A 19,547-nucleotide genomic window follows, 5' to 3' on the forward strand; every position below is an offset into this window, starting at 1 on the left:
CTGTACCAAAATTTAATCTGTACCTATAACTAAAATAATGTAATACAATTAACTTATTTTCAAACTAATATCAACAACATGACGAATAATAATAATAATAATAATAATAATAATAATAATAATAATAATAATAATAATAATAATAAGTATGCTACTTTTGCAAAACAATTTTACAAATGTGTACTTGAGGTTGCTTATAGTTTACAGAACACGTATTTCATATCCAAAGACAGGTATATGTTTTTGAAGGCCATCCTCGGTCTGGAAGGAAAATAAATAAATAAATAAATCTGTCATGCGCAGTGCAAGGGGAAAATAGTATGGGCAAAGTAGAAACATTTGATCGCATAAAGTGACGTGACAGCGGTGGTTCTTACACAGAGCCGACTTCTCAGCGTGTTGGTGTGTTTCACATACCGTTGTCAATGTGCTTGTGATGTAATTTACTACACAGTTAATGATGTAACTGTCTACAAACCCTTTCCATTGAACCCTTCGTGATATTGAGTCTATCCGTATGTTTTCCTTTATTCATCTGTATTGTGTGTATATACACAGTATATAGGGAAGATGGTTGTTTTATATATAAAGACACATTTCAAATGGTTTGCTCTACGCTATCCACCGCTAGCACAGAGTCCGCTTTCTTTGCTGGATGCATCAGTAGTGACTTTTTGTGAGTTCAGTGTGATAAGTAATACTCTACTCATAACAAGCGTTTGTTTAAAAGCTCTTCGCTGCCATCTAGCCTTTGATTTATGTATTACAGAAACTTGTATCGAGTGCCCCCCGATTACTACGCGGATATTTGCAAACGCTGTTTGCGTAGATCTTCTGTTGTTAATAATATCTCTTAAACGTAGATTTGACAACGAGTCTGAACAACAGAGTGTGTCATCATCACCGGTGGGAATAAGAGCAAACTGCTATGCAGTGGGAGTCTGCATATTAATGAGAGACTTCAGCTCCTGTTATGAAGATGTTTGGTTACACTTACTCGCTGCATGAAGTGTTTATGTGTGTGTGTTTCTGTAAGATATATGACTTGGATAACACATACAATTAAGACCTATAGTCTACCAAGGACTATTCTCTAATTGCATTCAAATAGCAGTGAATAAATCAAAGGAGAAGCGTCCTTTAATGCCGGTAAATAGCCGAGTCTGTTTCCAAAGCCCGTTATTATGAGTCTATTCTGTCTTTGTCAGAATCTGCCAGGATTGTTCAGAGATAGCAATCCGACTGCTTTTTTTTAACGTTATTGCTTGAGGGTTTATTAATATGTATGGCTGGTTATTAGTTTGCGTGCTTCTCTTTCAGTTCGGCATGAATCATTCATTCCCCTAGAATCCGCACAGAGACAAGAGGAGCTCCCGACTTGCGTCAGACAACGTGTATCAATTTAATATGAAGCGGAGATGAGAGGCAGGGATCTCTGCTGTCTCATCGATGTGCGCACGATCAAACTGAAGTGAAAGCTTTACTGAAGAACACAAGGCAGGCCGGCTTTGACTTACAGTGTCACAAGATCTGCTCTGAAAGTCTCTGCTGTTAGTCAAACTAAACGTTCTGTAGAATGAAGCCTGGGTATGCACTGCTTTACACACCCCGGGTACTCTCCAACAGACCCTCTCCCAAGGACATTATGCAAAAGCAACTGTACTGTATGTTTGCTACCACTAGATGGTGCCAAAGTACAAGGAGAATGATTACAACAAGCAGTTTTATTTTCCTGGTTTCAGCACCTGACACTCCTATATTTAAAAGAAGTAATTGCTATTTGCAGAAACTTTAGCCGATCAAGACAGGGGCAAGCCTACAGACTTGTACAGCGTATTGTGACAAGCCACAGAGCTACACTAAGCAAATCACAGAAACCTTCAATGCTTGCATATGTGGTCATACGTTATGACTCATACCCACTATTAAGAACATTCTTCACCAGTCAGTGCATGTCAGTGTGGTAGCACTAAGGCCAAGAGATTGAAATAGTTATAATGAGACTGCTAAAAAATATTGATCAGTACAGCTCTGTGAAAGGGGTCCACAGCTATGTTATTGAAGAACAAAGTGTAGACGACTACATTATAACACCTCTGATTGACAGGCTGAAACTATGAAATTCCATTGCCACACAAGGCTGTATCTTACTCACACTGCGGTCAAAGAAAGTCATGGTCTTCTTTTGGATGACTGATAATGCTACTTGGATGGGTAAAACAGTTGCAGGATTGCACACTCCTGATTTTCCATTGGCGATGGGGGTTGTTGCACAGTAGGATTCACACTGCGTTTTTCAATCCATTAATTTCCTATCTTCTGCGTCGAGGCGTCGAGGTGCAAACCATGTTTCCTACCCCCCTTAGCGCTCGCTTCACAGCTGAAAGAAATGCAAAGAAGCGATCTCCTGTAGCTCCGTTACAGCAGCCCTGTGGTGTGCTAATTAAATCTAATTGAAGCATATTTAAAGGTACTGAGGTAACGAAAGATTTTAACGAGCAGCCCACCCCCCATCATATTATCTATTTAGCACCAAATGGATGAAATAGTTTAATATGTCTCGTTCAGTGGTACGACCACCCCTTTAATAAGGCCACCCATGACTGGTCCCAATGAGTTTCACTGTATCTGTTTGTCTCAGTCATGCATCATCTCCAGTTCGGTCTGAACCTCACACAAAATCCCTTCTCCCAAATCCTTTCAGAAAAATATATTCTATACCAGTGACAAGCGAAACCAAGCGCTTATCTGCAGTCTTTGTCAGTGAAATAAATTCAGGCATATTTAAAGAAAAATGTTAATAACTCACTATTGATCCAACAGAACCACACACAATGCTTGTGAACAACATGAATATATCAAGCAATTTAAAGGCATTTGTGTACCTTTAGTAGTTCCATGTCTTCCATGCATTCACAAATCTCTCCAAAATATATTTCCAGTACAGTACTTTACCTTTTCCTAGGCAGACACATTCATTGTAACAAACATATGGCAAACCAAGACTAGGCATCCAGGCATTAACCTGGTTTTAAAATCAGTTGCAAAGCACGAAATTATTCATGACTCCTGTCTCTTGTGTTAGAACACATTGAAATAATCTTCTTAGGCGTTGGGTATTACAAGTATTCATCTTGCCTGCGGGGTTTACCAATGCAAATGCAATGCTTATTTTAAATGAGATTTTTGTTTTGTGTTTTATCACATGGCACAATCTAATATAACATGTGGGAGAATGGTTTGAAAAGTCACTCCCAATGAAAGCGCTTTGTAAATCATTCCTTTAAACTGCTAGCCAGAGACCCGTGATGGTGTCAGACAATCGATGATCTTTCAGAGATATGGCAATCGAATGTTCACCCTGTGCCCCTAAAGCGAGGCCAGGTGCCAAAACCACGCAAGCAAGTCAGAACGCTGGGATAACTGTCAACTGCTATTATTCTCTTAAAAAAAAAGAGAGTAAGGCTTTTAAGACTTCTCTGTGTGTCTCCCCTCCATGCTCTGCCATCAATACATGTGTCTGACCTCCTTTACAGAGCCAAGTTGTGCTCAACAATCCCCATAGAGAAGAATGCAAAGGCTCTCAGCTGTACTAGAAATTGATTTTTTTTCCCATCTAAAAATATCAGGGAAAAGGCCATTAAAACACTGGCTCTGTCAACAGCGAAAGCTAATGCACTTGCAAGGCCTGCAAGTGTTGGGCTCAGGAAGATCTGATGAGTGCAAGAAGTGCTACCACTAAACTGTGAAAGAGCCTCAATAATGCATCGCATGCGTATTAGATGCTGTCACCGTTCAATAATTCAACAGGTTACACAAAACTAGATGACCGTTAAATGAAAAGCAAATGAAATCCATTAACAGGACCTTTGCTGAACACACGACTGCTTTCAGTTTTACAAAAAAAAAGTACATTATGACTTTGGAGACCGGGCTAAACAGGAGCTAAACAGGAGCTGAACCAATATACTCCAGAATAAGGAAGACAGCGTTTAAAGGTTTTTAAAAAGGAGATCACAAATGACCCTAGCGGTTATTAAAAGCACAGCCGCCAAGACCAGAAGACACAATGGTATAAACCCTTATAGAAGTTCCCCATAGTGGAAATAACGCACAGTGAAAGCATTGTAAAGCATTGGTAAGCATTGTAAAGACCAGAGAGGTCATGCATATTAATAAAAACGGCACACCATTGTAAACATTAATGTATAATGTGATATCTTGTTACAACTGTAAGTCGCCCTGGATAAGGGCGTCTGCTAAGAAATAAATAATAATAATAATAAACCATAGTAAACGCATTGCCCTGGGAAAAGCATGGGAAAACTGTAAAAGATACCGGGGTGAACTTTTATCTATGAGAGGGTTACCAAGCCCCGTTGTTGTTGTAGTGGGATCCTTTAAGTGTTGACTAGACCAGGCTCTGGAGTAGATCAGCTACTAGGATAAGCAGTTGCTCTTGTATTTTTTTGTATTACAAAAAAGGGCAAGTGAATAATTAGATCACTAGGCGACCTAACCCCAGTAGTGTTATTGCATTTTTTTTATAAACGGCACCACGTTGAAAGGATAACGACAGAAAAATGGCAAGCTAATAAATTGCCATGATCCACCCTGCAAAAACATTGCTGAAGTGCTTTTAGGCGATAGCAAGTGGAGGCGAGAGCCTAAGTGCGGGAATTAAATGGACTTCTGAAGCCATTAGTCGTTATCATAGAGCAACAGCTTTAAACAAATGCACTGCCGCTGGAAAGAACATCTTCACAATACTGCCACTTACATATTTTGCCAGCTGTATTAATGTTTGTATATTCTTCTCATCAGCATTAAAATATTTAATCTAAACTCTCACTGTGTGGTATTAATTATGACTCAGGCAGCAGATTCAAAGATGAATACATTAATGTTGCTGAACAACCTGGAGAGTTTGACACATGCTGTCGACATTAATGCTATCAACGATAAAAACTGTACGCACTCCTGCTGGCATCATTTTTACAGTAAGATGAAGGTAAATTGATAATACTCCTTCAATGACCTCAAATGACCGCTCTTCAATAGTGACCCGATTGAAACAAAACATATCATGCATTATATTAGTGCATTTAGACCAATGGCGTTAATAATTAACAGTGAGGGTGATAATACGTATACAGTTGTATGTACTATACACATTATGTTACTGTAATGTACAAACACCGCACAATAAATACACTACGTGTAAATATACGTTTACCAATAATAACGAGTACTGGAAACTTGCTATAACAGAGTGTTCCTGTAACGGGTTAAAAAACAACGTGCAGGTCAAAACTCAAAGAAAAACATGTATAGCTATAAGTTATAAGCCATAGAAAGCCGTGATATTGATACCATGCATTTAATTGACCACAGGGACCTGTTGCCTCCGCTTACTGATTGGTTGTTTTGGTTGGGTGGAAGCATAATCCCCTACTATCCCACACTATCGCTATGCAGGACGCGTCCACAGACCACTCGGCCACATGCTTCTTGATGCGTATGTGTGATGCGTCACATACAGTATGCATGGCAAATAACAGGTTTTTATACTGAGCTGTGGCCGCTAGGTGGTGCTAGGCCACTGCAGGATTATCCTCTCTCTCTCTCTCTCTCTCTCTCTCTCTCTCTCTCTCTCTCTCTCTCTCTCTCTCTCTCTCTCTCTCTCTCTCTCTCTCTCTCTATCGGTCCCCTGAGGACTTCGAGATGTTGAATGTGAATTGTGAACAAACCCGGCTTGATAAGCATCTCCGTGGTTCTTCAAATCCCAGCATCTGTTTCTAACCACAGAACAGAGGCCGCCAGAAAACACCGTCTTCATCAGTACACTAGTGCTCAACGGTTGTTTTGAGGGACCATCCCAGGACAGAGGGGGGGCAGTTTAAGCTAGCACTGCATAGTTTTTGGTGAGCTTATTTTTTTTTTTAAACCGTATTTCTAAAATGAAGTCTTGATAAAAAATAAAAGCAATTGCAATAGTGGCAAAACAACGTGTGGAACTTTGTAAGGGAACACCCGGCGTACTTAAGGCTGACTTGGGCTTTGCATTTCAGGATAACCACAATGCAACTTCTTCAGCTGCAACGAGAGTGATGCGGAGCGTTTCTGAGCAGGCATTGTTTCAGATTTATGCTTTTTTTCTGATGGTGGAAAACAAAAGGAAAAAATTGTGGGTGGATTAAAAGAAACGTACACACGGCAACAACAACAGGTAAGTGTCCGACGACTTGTTTGAGAACAGCAGGTAGCCAGACTGACTACAAACGCAGCTCTCCTGCAAAACATATTCTTGACTTGGCTGGACACAGGAGGCTCTTTCTCCAGTAGTTCTGTACAGCACTTTTTGCGATACCCATTTTATTCTCGTTCATTATATTTTATTAAAATGCACACAATTACTTACAATGAACGATACCAAATGCAATATTTATTGCAATAGATCCGACCTGTGCATTTCGTGTGTATATATATATATATGTGTGTGTGTGTGTGTGTGTGTGTGCATCTGCCGTACAGTCGTCATTTAGAATGAAAATATTTATTTTTAAACGTTTTTTATTATTATTATTATTTTTATTTTAAACAGACCAGAATGGTTTAAGCTGGGTTTGATTGTGCTGACGTGAGTTTACAGCCGAGGATAATTGGATTATGCGTGATTAATAATAGTCTCAGCTCAGCTCAAGTATTGCAGCTGTTGTTCTTTTATTTGCATGGAAATGTATTCATGTAATATTTGCATGAAATATTAGATAACATTTAATTCCATTAGTCCCCCGGTGAGAAATTGCTTGCGGTGGGTTTGGAAACTTCCCTAACTGGGTTTAAAACTATCCCGGGTCTCAGAAACAGATACGCGGGTGGATTTCAAACAAGGTAGATTAAACTGTGTTCCGATCTGGACAAGAAGTGCGAAAGCAGTTTGCTTTTTTAAATACCAGCGCACAGTACGCGTTTCATACGGAAATTACACCTGTCACTTCAGGTTCAAACAGAATAATTCATTCTGACAACTATTTATGCAACACACAGAGAGGGACCAGAACAGACCATTTGAGCGGTGACACTTTAAAAACAGCAGCTTTTAAAGATGCACGTTTAATTCTTCGCATGTTTAAAATATCCAATATTATATTTACTTATAAAAACGTTATTTCAATACAAAAATAAACGGCGTATATATCTTTATTTATCTAAAAATATAACATCGCATACTTACCTCTTTCTGCTGCCTACCTATAGCTAAAACATTCTTAGGTTATGTAAACAAACCGGGGAGCTAACACCGGCTGTTTTCTGATGCCCCAGAGAAGGGAAGGCTATTAAAGAATGTAGAAACGATTATTAATATCTTACCAGTTAATTTGCACAAGGTTACCGCGAACTGTCGTTTTCCTACGTGTTTTAGCTTTTAATAAGTCGCGTGGTTCATTTTCATGTAATTATTATTGTTTTATTATTTTGGTATCTTGATCGATCGATATATCAATAAATGTAAGTAGTTGTGCTTCCCGCACGATTTCAATTAGGAGACTAATGCGATTCATTCAAGGTAAATATCTGAAAGTTGATCAACTCTTTTCTGAGGTCAGGGAACAATTAACTCAACCATCATCATCACATTGTAACCCGGAGAACATAATTTAATTGCAGCGCAGACCGCTTGGTAGCGTGAATCCTAATCCTGTTATTTTAATGCTCTCTTCATGATAAAGTGAGTGACTATAGAACTTCTTTAAATTTGCTGACACGGGCTCGAATGGTTAACAGTAGCCACCGGCGGCTTTAACGTTACGTTTCTGTAACAGATAGTTTCCTAAAGTACTTTTTTTTGTTTCTGCGCCTACCTGATAAAAACAATACAAACTGACATCACACAACAATCCACTATGACTGAATATCACACTAAAGTTATGTTTACACACGCAAATGTGTCAGGGTCATACATTGGAACAGCACAGTGCTTTATTCTCCACACTGAGACCTGCATGAACCTGCTTGCAGAGGGAGGGGAGGGCAGTCGCTGGAACAGCACAGTGTTTTACAATAGCATTCTCCACACTGAGACCTGCATGAACCTGCTTGCAGAGGGAGGGGAGAGCAGTCATTGGAACAGCATATTGAGAATGGGGTTCAGTGAACCAGCTCAGAACTGAATGCAAGGGGTGTTCAGGTCAGGTTTGAGAGGCTCTTGTTTGCTGTGAGGGGGCTTGCTCTTGGAGAATGAATGCTGTGTTGTTTATCTATGTGTATTATAATACAAATCCATATGTATAACAATAAGATATTGCTCTATCCCATACATCTAAATGCACATGCATATCATGTGGTTCAGTTTTTAGGTATGCTAGTATTTTTTGGCCCTTTTTTAATACGGACAGTCTAAAAGAAATAGGGAACTGGACAATTGAGTTGGCTGAACAATGAAAAACATATCACTCGACAAGCTGCTGCTTTGGACAGATGAAGGCATAAGAGACCCATCATGAGGGGGAAAAATGAGGTCTGGGAGGGAGAGAGAGGGAGGGGAGAGAGGGAGAGGGAGAGGGAGAGAGAGAGGAACAGAGAGAGAGAGAGCATTAAAAAGGTTTAAAAAAGGATATCCTAGATAAAAATGAAAGAATGATTTGAGGAATCATTTATCGATGGTCGAGGCTTTTTGTTTTGCGATCCTCCTTCATTAAACATTCCCAGATCCATTCATCTCCCTGGCACTCTTTTTGGAGCACCTTTTTCAGTTGTATTCCATTTTCTTGCTAGCCAATGCTTTAACGTTTAATTCTGGTCAGCTTTGGCATTTTAACTGGTCTAGCTTCCATGCTGAAAGTGCTTGTATTTTTCAGTAATTGGGAACATGGAGATTTTGAAGCATTGCGCTACAGATCAATAAACCACTTCTCTCTGTCGCCTTATTGTAAGGTACTTTAATGGTATACATTAAAAATGTGAGAGAATGGCTAACATTTTACTGCTGTTTCCATTAAGACACTTTCTTCTTATAACATTATCGCTGGCCACATTTTCTTGCGTTGAATATCTTTTGATTATACTTCAATTTAGGCTATGCAAATGAAACTAAGTGTTGCTTCCTGGTATCTTATCAATTCCAATTAGAGCTGCAGTCAGCCACCAATTTCCTAGTCAAATATCTAATTGGCAATATTCAGTGCATTGAGAATGCTTCCTTATTAAAAAGCAAGAAGCAAAATAAAGGTGGAACCTCTTCAGGAAAGCTTTTAAATACAACAAAAAGCATGATTGCATATTACTGATCCAACTGTAAATTGTCTGAGAACCTGGGACGAAGTGGAGCGGAACGCACAGGAACGCAGTTCCGGTTCTGTTTTCTACAGGCAGCTCAGACATCATCGTTCTGCCTCTGACGCAAACACTCATAAGGTAAAGCATTCTGAAAAGAAAGACATTAAAACAATCAGATAAATGCATTAGCTACTGTATGTGTTACTAGAAGTTCAGTCTACAAATAAAATGTGAATTTGTATGATGATTTTAATTTAAGAAAATCTGTATTTTAGAGGCGTTCTGGTATGTTTGGATGTAGGATCACACCACCACACCACCAGTGATACTCTAGTCACGTTTCCCAAGAGGTGGGCTACTCCTCTCTCTGTAGGGGTGTGATCTCTCGAGTGAGCTGTGCTGTCAGTGTCAGGTTATATCGGCTGTGACCCCAATGTTAGAACATGGATCACCCTGTGTGTCTGTACAGTATGTCAGCTCTGTGGGGTATTTTATTAGAAGTGCTGTACAGTGAAACCTGGCTGTTATGATCAGTCCAAATTTCATTGCAATAGAGTGGTGGTCTTCCTACCGAAGGGACATCTATTAATATTTTATACCGTAGGATTTTAAAGATTTAAAATGGTTATTGATAATGAATTATTGTGTTATGCATGTTGTTCTAATTTACTGTTTCGATTGATCTAAATTTAGATACGCTTTAAAAAAAGAAACTTCAATTAAATCTCAAGTGGTTGGACTAGAAGTCTTTCTCAATGCCCTGACAAAACATTTGTCATTGAGCTGATGGGATTCATTGAAGTGTTTCTAAATGCACCACCATTCAGTTTGATTGATCTGAATCAAATAAGAAAACGAGTGGCATTCTGTACAGCCCAACCCTAAAACCAAATGATTTCTTTACTTCTTTTTGCCTCTAGTTTAAACCCTGCTTTGAAGATTGTAGCAAGGCATAGAGTTTTTACCCAGCCCGAAGGACCCTAAACGAACATGCATAGTTTATTAATAAGATATTACAAACCTGCAGTGCAGTCCAGATCCTGACTTTAGCGATGCATCAGTAAGCATGCTGTATTTTACTCATTAGCGTTTATAATGAATTCACATTATGTAAGAAGGACGTGCTGTTGTTTATTTAGCCCCCTTACCTTTTATTATTGCAAGTCCTTTAACCCGAGCTCAGGAGCTGCTCTTCAGTTTTAGTTGTCTGCCATAGGCCTGTGTAGCCAGTGTCTTTATAGACGTGAGAGCCATCCTGGGACCTGCCCCTTTCAATCCAGTTTCCTTTTGTATTTCTGGTCCTAGGCTAGATTTAACCTCTGATTAAATTCACCAAAAACTACATCTCCCATCATGCACAGCGGCAGAACGCTAGATTTAACCTCGGATTAAATTCACCAAAAACTACATCTCCCATCATGCACAGTGGCAGAACGCTAGATTTAACCTCTGATTAAATTCACCAAAAACTACATCTCCCATCATGCACAGCGGCAGAACGCTAGATTTAACCTCTGATTAAATTCACCAAAAACTACATCTCCCATCATGCACAGCGGCAGAACGCTAGATTTAACCTCGGATTAAATTCACCAAAAACTACATCTCCCATCATGCACAGTGACAGAACGCTAGATTTAACCTCTGATTAAATTCACCAAAAACTACATCTCCCAGCATACACATGATGTGGCAGTAAAAATGTCTGAGCCAGTCTCTGCCATGCCTCTCAAACTGTTCACAGTTCTGTCTCAGTGGATGGGTGCATTATAGTCTTTAAAGCGTCAATTGGCATCCTTATTTCAGAGCAATGCAAAATCCAATTGGGTGGACACGTCCGAAAAAGTGATAGGACGTGTCCACACAAGAAGGGTCTTTGCTTAACTAGTAGCCATCAACACTTTTAATGTAATTCTTGAGATCTATTAAATAATACATATTTGTTATGTTATCAGAGGTATTCAGCAATCGTATTTTGAATGCATATCAGTTTCAGTGTTTTAAGTGGGATCCAGCGGATTATATTCCCTGATTCACCCCTTATGGTTCTTCAGTAGTGCACTCTTCCTCTAAATCCCATTATCTGTGCTGTCCTATAATGCAAGTAATGCATTACCTGGCTCTCAACAGCCCTCTGCTAAAGTTCAATTTGATTTCTGATCAGCCAAAGCCGCAGTCAAGTCCCTAAGAAGTACGTATCGCCTTTTGTCACATCATTACACTTGACTGATGAGAAAAGGGTTTTATTTTATTGCTGCATGTGGTCTCGGGGTGTGTCGGCTTAAAGATTGCAAAGCATCCTTTGCAGTAGCAGAGGCAGCCCGCTCTTTGAAGGGCTGAGCTAATGCAAATCACTTTTTAAATATCGCTAATTCCTCTCTGGCGATGAGCTGGAAGATTTGGGATTTATTAATTTCCCCATTCCAACAGCAGCAGCAGCAGCAGCTTGTAGAGAATTACCCTGTGTAATCCACTGCCAATTATACCCTGGCAGGCAGCATCTGCACCATGCATTATGCAGTGGAGCCGTCAGAGACAGCCAGTTGCTGCTATACTAATACTAACCTTAACCGTAAACCTTTTCTGATACAGTGTGTACTACATATATCATGCAAAAATACATTGTAACTCTGCATACTAACATTGTAATTATGTTGTAAGTGCACATGTATTTACTATGTAACTACTATGTAAATACACAGTAATTAGAGACGCTTTAATGCAAATTGCTGCCCACTATTGTAATGTTATTATTATTATTATTATTTCTTTCTTAGCAGACGCCCTTATCCAGGGCGACTTACAATTGTTACAAGTTATCACATTATACATTATTTCACATTATACAGATATCACATTATTTTTACATACAATTACCCATTTATACAGTTGGGTTTTTACTGGAGCAATCTAGGTAAAGTACCTTGCTCAAGGGTACAACAGCAGTATCCCCCACTGGGGATTGAACCCACAACCCTCCGGTCAAGAGTCCAGAGCCCTAACCACTACTCCACACTGCTGCCTACTACAATCTAAAAAAACGTTATTTAGCTGAAAGATCAACTTATTTACTTGAAAGAGAAACTTGGTACAGGTGTGAAATATCAGTTCTGTACCTCGTGTATTGTTTGTCCTGTTTAGAATCACTTTGTATCCTTTTCTGTTTCAGTCAACACGCTCTGGTGACTGTGCACATGTTTAACATGACCATATAACTTCAAACGGGCTCTCAGACACAAAGATCACCTGGTACATGCATGAACCTGCTTGCAGAGGGAGGGGAGGGCAGTCACTGGAACAGCACAGTGCTTTCCTACCCATTCTCCACACTGAGACCTGCATGACCCTGCTTGCAGAGGGAGGGGTGGGCAGTCATTGAAGTATCCAGTGGTTGTGTGTTACCTGTTTTGTTTGTGTTCACATTCATTGCAAACCTGTTGGGTAAGGAATATGCTTCAGATCATTAAAGTCAGGCAGTAATTTTACAAAAATAGACCAGCTGTCTGAAAGAAGCAGAGAAAGTTTTTCTTCCCCGTTCATTAATTGTGGAGGTCGTTCCTGAGTGAGTAAAGACTGAGAATGTGGCACAGTCTAGATAAAGAACAAAGACATGAAGAAAACTAACTGGAATTAAAGACTGTGAGAAATTGAGCTGCCAAGAACAGTACAAAGCTGTTTGGAGCCGAAACAGGCTTTGTGATGGAAATGATAAATATCCAGGCTGCGGACTGAGGGAGTATAGCTAGGGCAGGTTCCTAAACGAACGCTGAGCTGTAGCATTGGCAAAAAAAACACTGAGTCAAAACAGAGCATGCTCATAATTGCACAGGTTAAAAATATCTGTGTCCCCCCGAGTGGCTCATCCAGTTAAAGTGCTGCCTCTGGGAGCGAAGGATGAGTCACACAGCTTGGACGGCGCCGGTTCACGTCCAGACTGTGCAAAGAGGACGAACTTTGGGGTCTCCGAAGGGGACGTCACATTGGCTCTGACGCTCCCGGGGTGGAGGATGAGAAACCGGCAGGGACTCCTCCTCCTCATCGCGCAACAGCGAACCCTACTGGCCAGACACCGAGCACACTCAGAGTGGATAAGAAGCAGGGCTGATCTCTGTTCTCCTGGATTGGTAGCCCCGCCCACCTCTGCTCTGGATTGCTCAGAGTAAAAGTGATTCCGTGCTGTGCGGGGATCCACTGCGGTGAGGAGAAAAAACATAATTGGACATTCAGCCGGACAGACAGACGGACATGATCAACTCATGAGGGTCTTCATTTTTTAACAAGGACACTAAAGAGGCAGCTAACCTCAGTTATTCACCATAGTTTACTCCTTGGCTCACTGTGCTACGTTAGAAACCAGACCTTGTTGGCTGTCCAGATTGTGTGCATTTCACAGGAGTCATTTCGGCTGTAAGCTTCCTCCCCATTTTGCACTCGGCCATGCTTCTGATGCTTTGTAACTGTTTGCAATGCTTCTTAAACACACACAATATAGATGATTTCCCAGTTTATATATATTGTTGTATTTATTGTTATTTAAGATGACTGAGAGCGACAGGGTCTTAAAACTCCAGATTATACTGAAAGCAAAAACTCCAAAGAGCCCTGAAAACAGATTTGACATGCTTGTCACTGCAGAGGTGCAGTAACTTCAGAAATCTGTGTCTTTACTGTAGACTACAAATAGCTTTAATATCACAGGGCAGATATGTAATGCATAGTGCCTGAACTAAGCAATACCTAACTCATATAAAACAGGAGCTGTGCCTCCAGGTGGCATTTAATATTTACTATGGTAAGGTGAAAGATGATTTGAATAAATTGGGAAAGGCTGATCTGGCAATTAGGAGTCTCCAGGCAAGCTGAAAACCAGGGAAAGGCAGAATTCGAGAAAAAACTCGACACTGGATCAACCCAGAACCACTGAGAACAATTTTAGTATTGCAGTGGGATAAATGGGCTTCACCTATGTCTGTAAAAGGTGATGTATTTTATTTTGGATCCGACAGCTTTAAGCCATACTTGCAATTTTAAAGCCTGGTAATTAATAGAATCTCCACATAGTTGTCGGCTGTTCTCTTAACATTTCACCTACTTTACCTTATCAGCAGTCATGCCATATTAGTATTCCTCATTTCCAGTACAGGGATTGCATTATAAAACTTCTGCAAACATGAATAAAATACTAATTCAATATAAGCAGGGGGCCGGGTCACTGGTTCAATGTAGCGGAACGCTTGCTAAGATGGGAGAATTTTTCTATTAATTAAATTAGTACTCCCAAACCTAATGAAGCGTCCGCAGGAGGCCTTGGCAAGTGTTAGCCTTGTTCCATTGTTAATAACTAAAGGGAAGTTAGAAGAAGAGTCAGAGAACAGTGTTCAGTGCGCGGTGGCGCATGAGGAGCCCTCAGGTAGTCTGCTGGTTTCACGTAGTGATGCGGAAAGCTTGCTGCAGAACGTCTTCTGTTAGCTCGGAGGAAAATTTCAAAACATCTCAATCTTCTCTAACTTGTCAAGCCCTTTGTGCTTCATCGCCTCATTTGAGAACGACACACTTATGCACAGTTGTTTTCGGTAAATGAGTAATTACTGTGTATTTACATAGTTCGTAAAGACACCTGTACTTACACACATGTTACTCACAATTACAATGTTATTGCGCAGAGTTGCAATATACTTAACACATTTTCTTTTTGCACAATTGTAAAAGAAAAGGGTTAGAATTATATCATGCAAACACATCTACACATTAATTGCATTGTAACTATGCATAATAACATTCTAATTATGTGTAAGGAAAGATGCATTTATGTAAATACACAGTAATTAGAGACACTTGATGGGAAGTGTTTTAAATGATACGCAGTATGCTTAGCAATAGAATGAATTTGCGTTGCAAGTACGTCACAGTAATAATAATAATAAAAGATTCATTCCATAACATAAAAATAACCATGTGGGTGGTACAAAACAAGTCACTTCCACAATATTTCACATTTCCACACAGCTGTTATCAACGCATTTGTGACTGGGATTAGATATCAGTTTGGTGTCCTGGGTTTAGCGTGTTCAACACCAGAGCAGCAGAAGGCTCTTATGCGAAGATATGCTGGACGTCTCCCAATTACTGTTCTAAAAAGAGATGCGGATTAGTGAAGCCCAGTCACTTCCAGTCGTTTAGGCTGCCCTTACTTACCCTTTTATTGTAAACCCTCTCTAAGCACTGGGATTTTAAAAATCAGCTCTGGTATGCAACACCAAGTGATACCCCCGATGAAATAAAATATATATTTTAGCTACAGATTCTTTTTTTAATTTAGTAGTCACCAATTGATTTTTCTCCCAATCTGAAATAGCCAATTGTATTATTTTATATTTAGTTCGAGGCTTTTTAGTTCTGTTTTATTTTCAGAACATGCCATCAGGAAAATAAAAAGGAGGCAAGGATTAAGCGCCACGACAGAACACGACTTGAAAATTGATGCAGGACAACAGACTGGAGTTTTTTAACAACAGACTGGTGATTATAATAATGCTGATGTCAATATGAAAGTATATCAGAATTCAGTACTGTGAAATGCTTGCGATCTTATTTCTGGATTATATATTTATCATTGTTTAATTGTTTTTTTTTCATTTTATTTAAAAGTCAGCCAATGCCCCTTATAAAAGTATCCCAGAGTAAAAGCATAACACAGCATAATAAAGCATAGCAAAGCCTCGGGAAAAAGCATATACTGGAGTATAAAACATACTGGCGTTACATAATCTAACGTGTCTGTTACGAAAGTCAACTGTCTTGAAATTGAACCGATATCACTCAAACATTACAGAGTATAACAGACCCCAGTGACTGGAGCTGAGGTGGCTGTCGCTTCATTCGAAAGCACAGAAGTACACTGCAGATTGCCACTAATTGAGCAGTTGCATGCCTATCAGACCCCAGAGAGCCCAGACTGAGGCAGACAAGCACTCACACCAAGCCTGTTTGTGCTTAAGACTCTGATTAAGTGACGCCGCAGTTTGAACCCGCAGCGAAAACAAATAAACCCATGTCTAGTTTGAAGGTGACCTTCAAATGGAGAGTAATGTACCGTTGCTTCATTGTAAGCAGTGCATTATTTAATCTGGGTAATGGATTCAAAACCTGTCCTGGAATCCACCATTCTGGCCTTACCCAAGAATAAGGTGCAGCTTTAAAGTGGTTGTGAATTGATCAGGCCAGTTCCATGTCTCTACAAGCAAAGCTGTACTCCGGTGGTCTCAGCATCGCTGTTCCTTTAATACCAGGCCCTGTTTCCCATAGTAAAATCATGAGTATTGAAGCATAGTGTAAGCATGGTAAAGCAGAGGTATGCATTATAAAGCACAGAGACGTAGGGTACAGCATAAGGACGGCCCATTAGCGCTTGTTGGGTTTCTAGTACCTGATTGATCTCAAAACTTTGTCAAGTCGGGTCTTAAAGGATCCCAGCGACTCAGCATCAACCACGTGACTAGGTCACCCGTTCCGTCTGTGTAAAAAGTGCCTCCTACCCTTTGTCCTCAGTCTGTCTCCACTTCATTTTCAGCTGTGTCCTCTGGTCCCGGTTTCTGTGCTGCTCGACAGCTAGGGTTTGTCGACTCCTTTTGAGATGGACTTCAGTCAAGTCCTCGCTACTAACTTCTCTGTGGTGGCATAGATGTTACAGCGCTCGTTCATTTTGTAGATGAAAGATACCAAGCCAGTGGCAAAGTTGGCATCTTACTGTCCCCGTGGCACCCCATGTGGCCACGTGGCTGAACAGCATCTGTATCAAAGTGTTGCTAGAATGCGGCCACAGTTAATATCTCACCAGTACAGCAATACAAAATCATTTCATGCCTGTTGTTTTAATGCAATCAGAATACACACATGCTTCACAGAACACTTTCATTTAATGAAAATAATTGAGATTAGGAACCGTATATACATTCCTCAGTACTGGGTCACAGGTTTTATTGCGTATTACTTTTTCAAGTTTCTGTATGCTATACGGTTTCAATTAACGCAGTCTGACAAATACTACTGAGTTTAAAATGATAAAACTGGGTATTTTCCTTGACATTTTAACCACTAGAATGTGGATCAGTGGAAGAGAGAGAGCCGTGTTCTCTTGTGCTGGCTATCCTTTATGAAGAGAGAAAACATTCTGTAAGATTAATGTGATTGCATTAATTCCATGCATCTTAGTTGTTCATTATATTATGTAGGTCTCAAAAGTCCTTTTTTAAAATTTGAAAACATGTTATATAATATTACACTTGGTTAAATAAATCTTTGTTTGCAAGCCCTGCTTTCAGTTCGTGTTGCACTTGCTTAGTCATCTTGGAGGGTGAACTAGTCTCCGCCCCTTCAATGGCTTTAACCAACCGACAACTTCCCCCTATTGACTGACATCAGCCAGTCACATGACCCTAAAGACACTGCTGAGGTGAAATGACCCAGGAAGTGTAACAGATAGCCTGAGAATAAGGCGTGGAAACTGATAACTTTTTTTTTTTTTTTTTTTAAGTAGTATCAAGTTTTGAAATGAAAATACATGTTTGCTGTAACGTGTTAACAGTAGTAAAAGCACAGCAAAGTGTAGTAAAGCATAGGGAAGCATTGTAAAGAATAGAGAAAACATATACAATAAAGAATTTATTTTATATGTTGAAAATATATGGTGCACCATATTTTCATTAGTCTGTAACCCATATAAAATAAATATATGGATTACAGAATAAAATATATTTAAAATATATCCCAATTATATAAAAAAGGGGCCAGTTTCTATATATGAAAAATATAAAGATCATACTTTTGTTCCATATATTAAAAATATAAGTTTGTTCCATAAGGGTTATACCTGCCTTGCAGCGAGATGCCCTGAGCGAGTTATTTAGTTCAGGGTACACTGCATTGCTTCCGAGGAGCTGTTCATCGGAGACTCACTAATGCACAGACAGAGAGGGAGTGTAGTCAGATAAGAGCTAATGTCTTATTGTGCTCTCTGCCTGCAAACTTACCAAACCATGGGAGGGACCTTTTCAATAATATATGAGCAGAGATGTTTTTAAACAAGCAAATGGAAAGAAAGGAAGCCCCAGTTGGTTAGCTTTAAATAATTTACACATGTAATCTTTTTGTCGTTCTTATTATGGGAAATCGCAACCTGTCCAAAAGAGATTTATTTAACACACAAAAAAACATCATAAGTATTGCAGGGCTGAACTGTAAAAGTATATATTCATACCTTCATTTAATTTCCTACTGGAATTCAGAAAGACTGCAAGGGCAGTCTAATGCAGTATATTGATGTTATGTTTTAAACATGCAGGAGGAATGAGCAGCAAACGACCCACGCTCTGTAGTTGCTGCTATTTAATCAGCTTTTTAGTAAACAAAATTTTCGTTAGTGATATCATTTTGCATCCGGAAAATGAGACATTGTATCCCACTATAATAATAATAATAATAATAATAATAATAATAATAATAATGTGATACCATTCTTATTGTAGACGGGGTAAACAAAGAACAAGTGCTATCAAATGGATGCTATTTGGGGTCCCACTGCACCTGTGGGAAGGACTGCTCATTAAAATCTATGACATATATCGAAAGAGGAGATGATTATCTCTTCACAGATAGATATTTATTGAGGAATTTAGTGAGCAATGAAATATCCTCCCCGCTGTTTCACTGGTTACAGAGCCGTGCCCCTCTCTCCCCTCCCTCTCTCCTTCTCCCTGACTGAATTAAGATAGACAGTCCCATCAGAACAATGATTCGAGTCTAATTCCAGTCCCAGCACCTCAATCAGTACTTTGATTTTACTGGTCAAGCCCAGCACCTCGGTGGTTTGTCAATGTCTCGTTCTTGACATTGTTTCTCCAGCGGTGCACCGGATCGATCAAATACGTGGAAATGGGCTGACTCTTAATATAGCAGAACTGTTTCTTCAACTAATCGCTAAAGAAAACCGCTCCAAACGCTCCACCTCTGCTGATCCTTGAAGAATAAAGGCAAACCTCGCTCGTGCTTTTTGGGGTGCTAAGATTGAATCAGTGACTGCCGCAGCCCAGTGGTTTCCAACTCTGGCCTTCAAGATCCATTTCAGAGCAGATATTTTTTCCAAGCAGGTCCTAAATTATTAAATCAACCTGTCTTAAGGGTCAACGAGATATTTGTTTTCATAAATCAGCTGGGGAATGAAACTGAAAACCTTTCCCAGCTTCAGTTTTCACTGACGTAAGATTTTCGCG

General features: G+C 39.8%; 1 protein-coding gene across 3 annotated transcripts in view; it reads left to right on the top strand.

Moving 5' to 3' along the window:
* The first annotated feature begins 5,706 nt into the window (after positions 1-5,706).
* LOC117965995 (chemokine-like protein TAFA-2) overlaps positions 5,707-19,547 on the top strand; it is a 37,114-nt gene continuing 23,273 nt past the window's right edge. The window contains exons 1-2 of one of the 3 annotated variants that reach the window (XR_009309537.1): positions 5,707-6,229; positions 15,691-15,798. The gene's annotated coding sequence lies outside the window, so the exon portion shown is untranslated. The remainder of the gene's footprint in view (positions 6,230-15,690; positions 15,799-19,547) is intronic. The other 2 variants (XR_004661595.2, XM_034911218.2) reach the window with 2 other exon arrangements.

Source organism: Acipenser ruthenus, chromosome 30, assembly GCF_902713425.1.
Source record: "Acipenser ruthenus chromosome 30, fAciRut3.2 maternal haplotype, whole genome shotgun sequence".
Taxonomy (NCBI): domain Eukaryota; kingdom Metazoa; phylum Chordata; class Actinopteri; order Acipenseriformes; family Acipenseridae; genus Acipenser; species Acipenser ruthenus.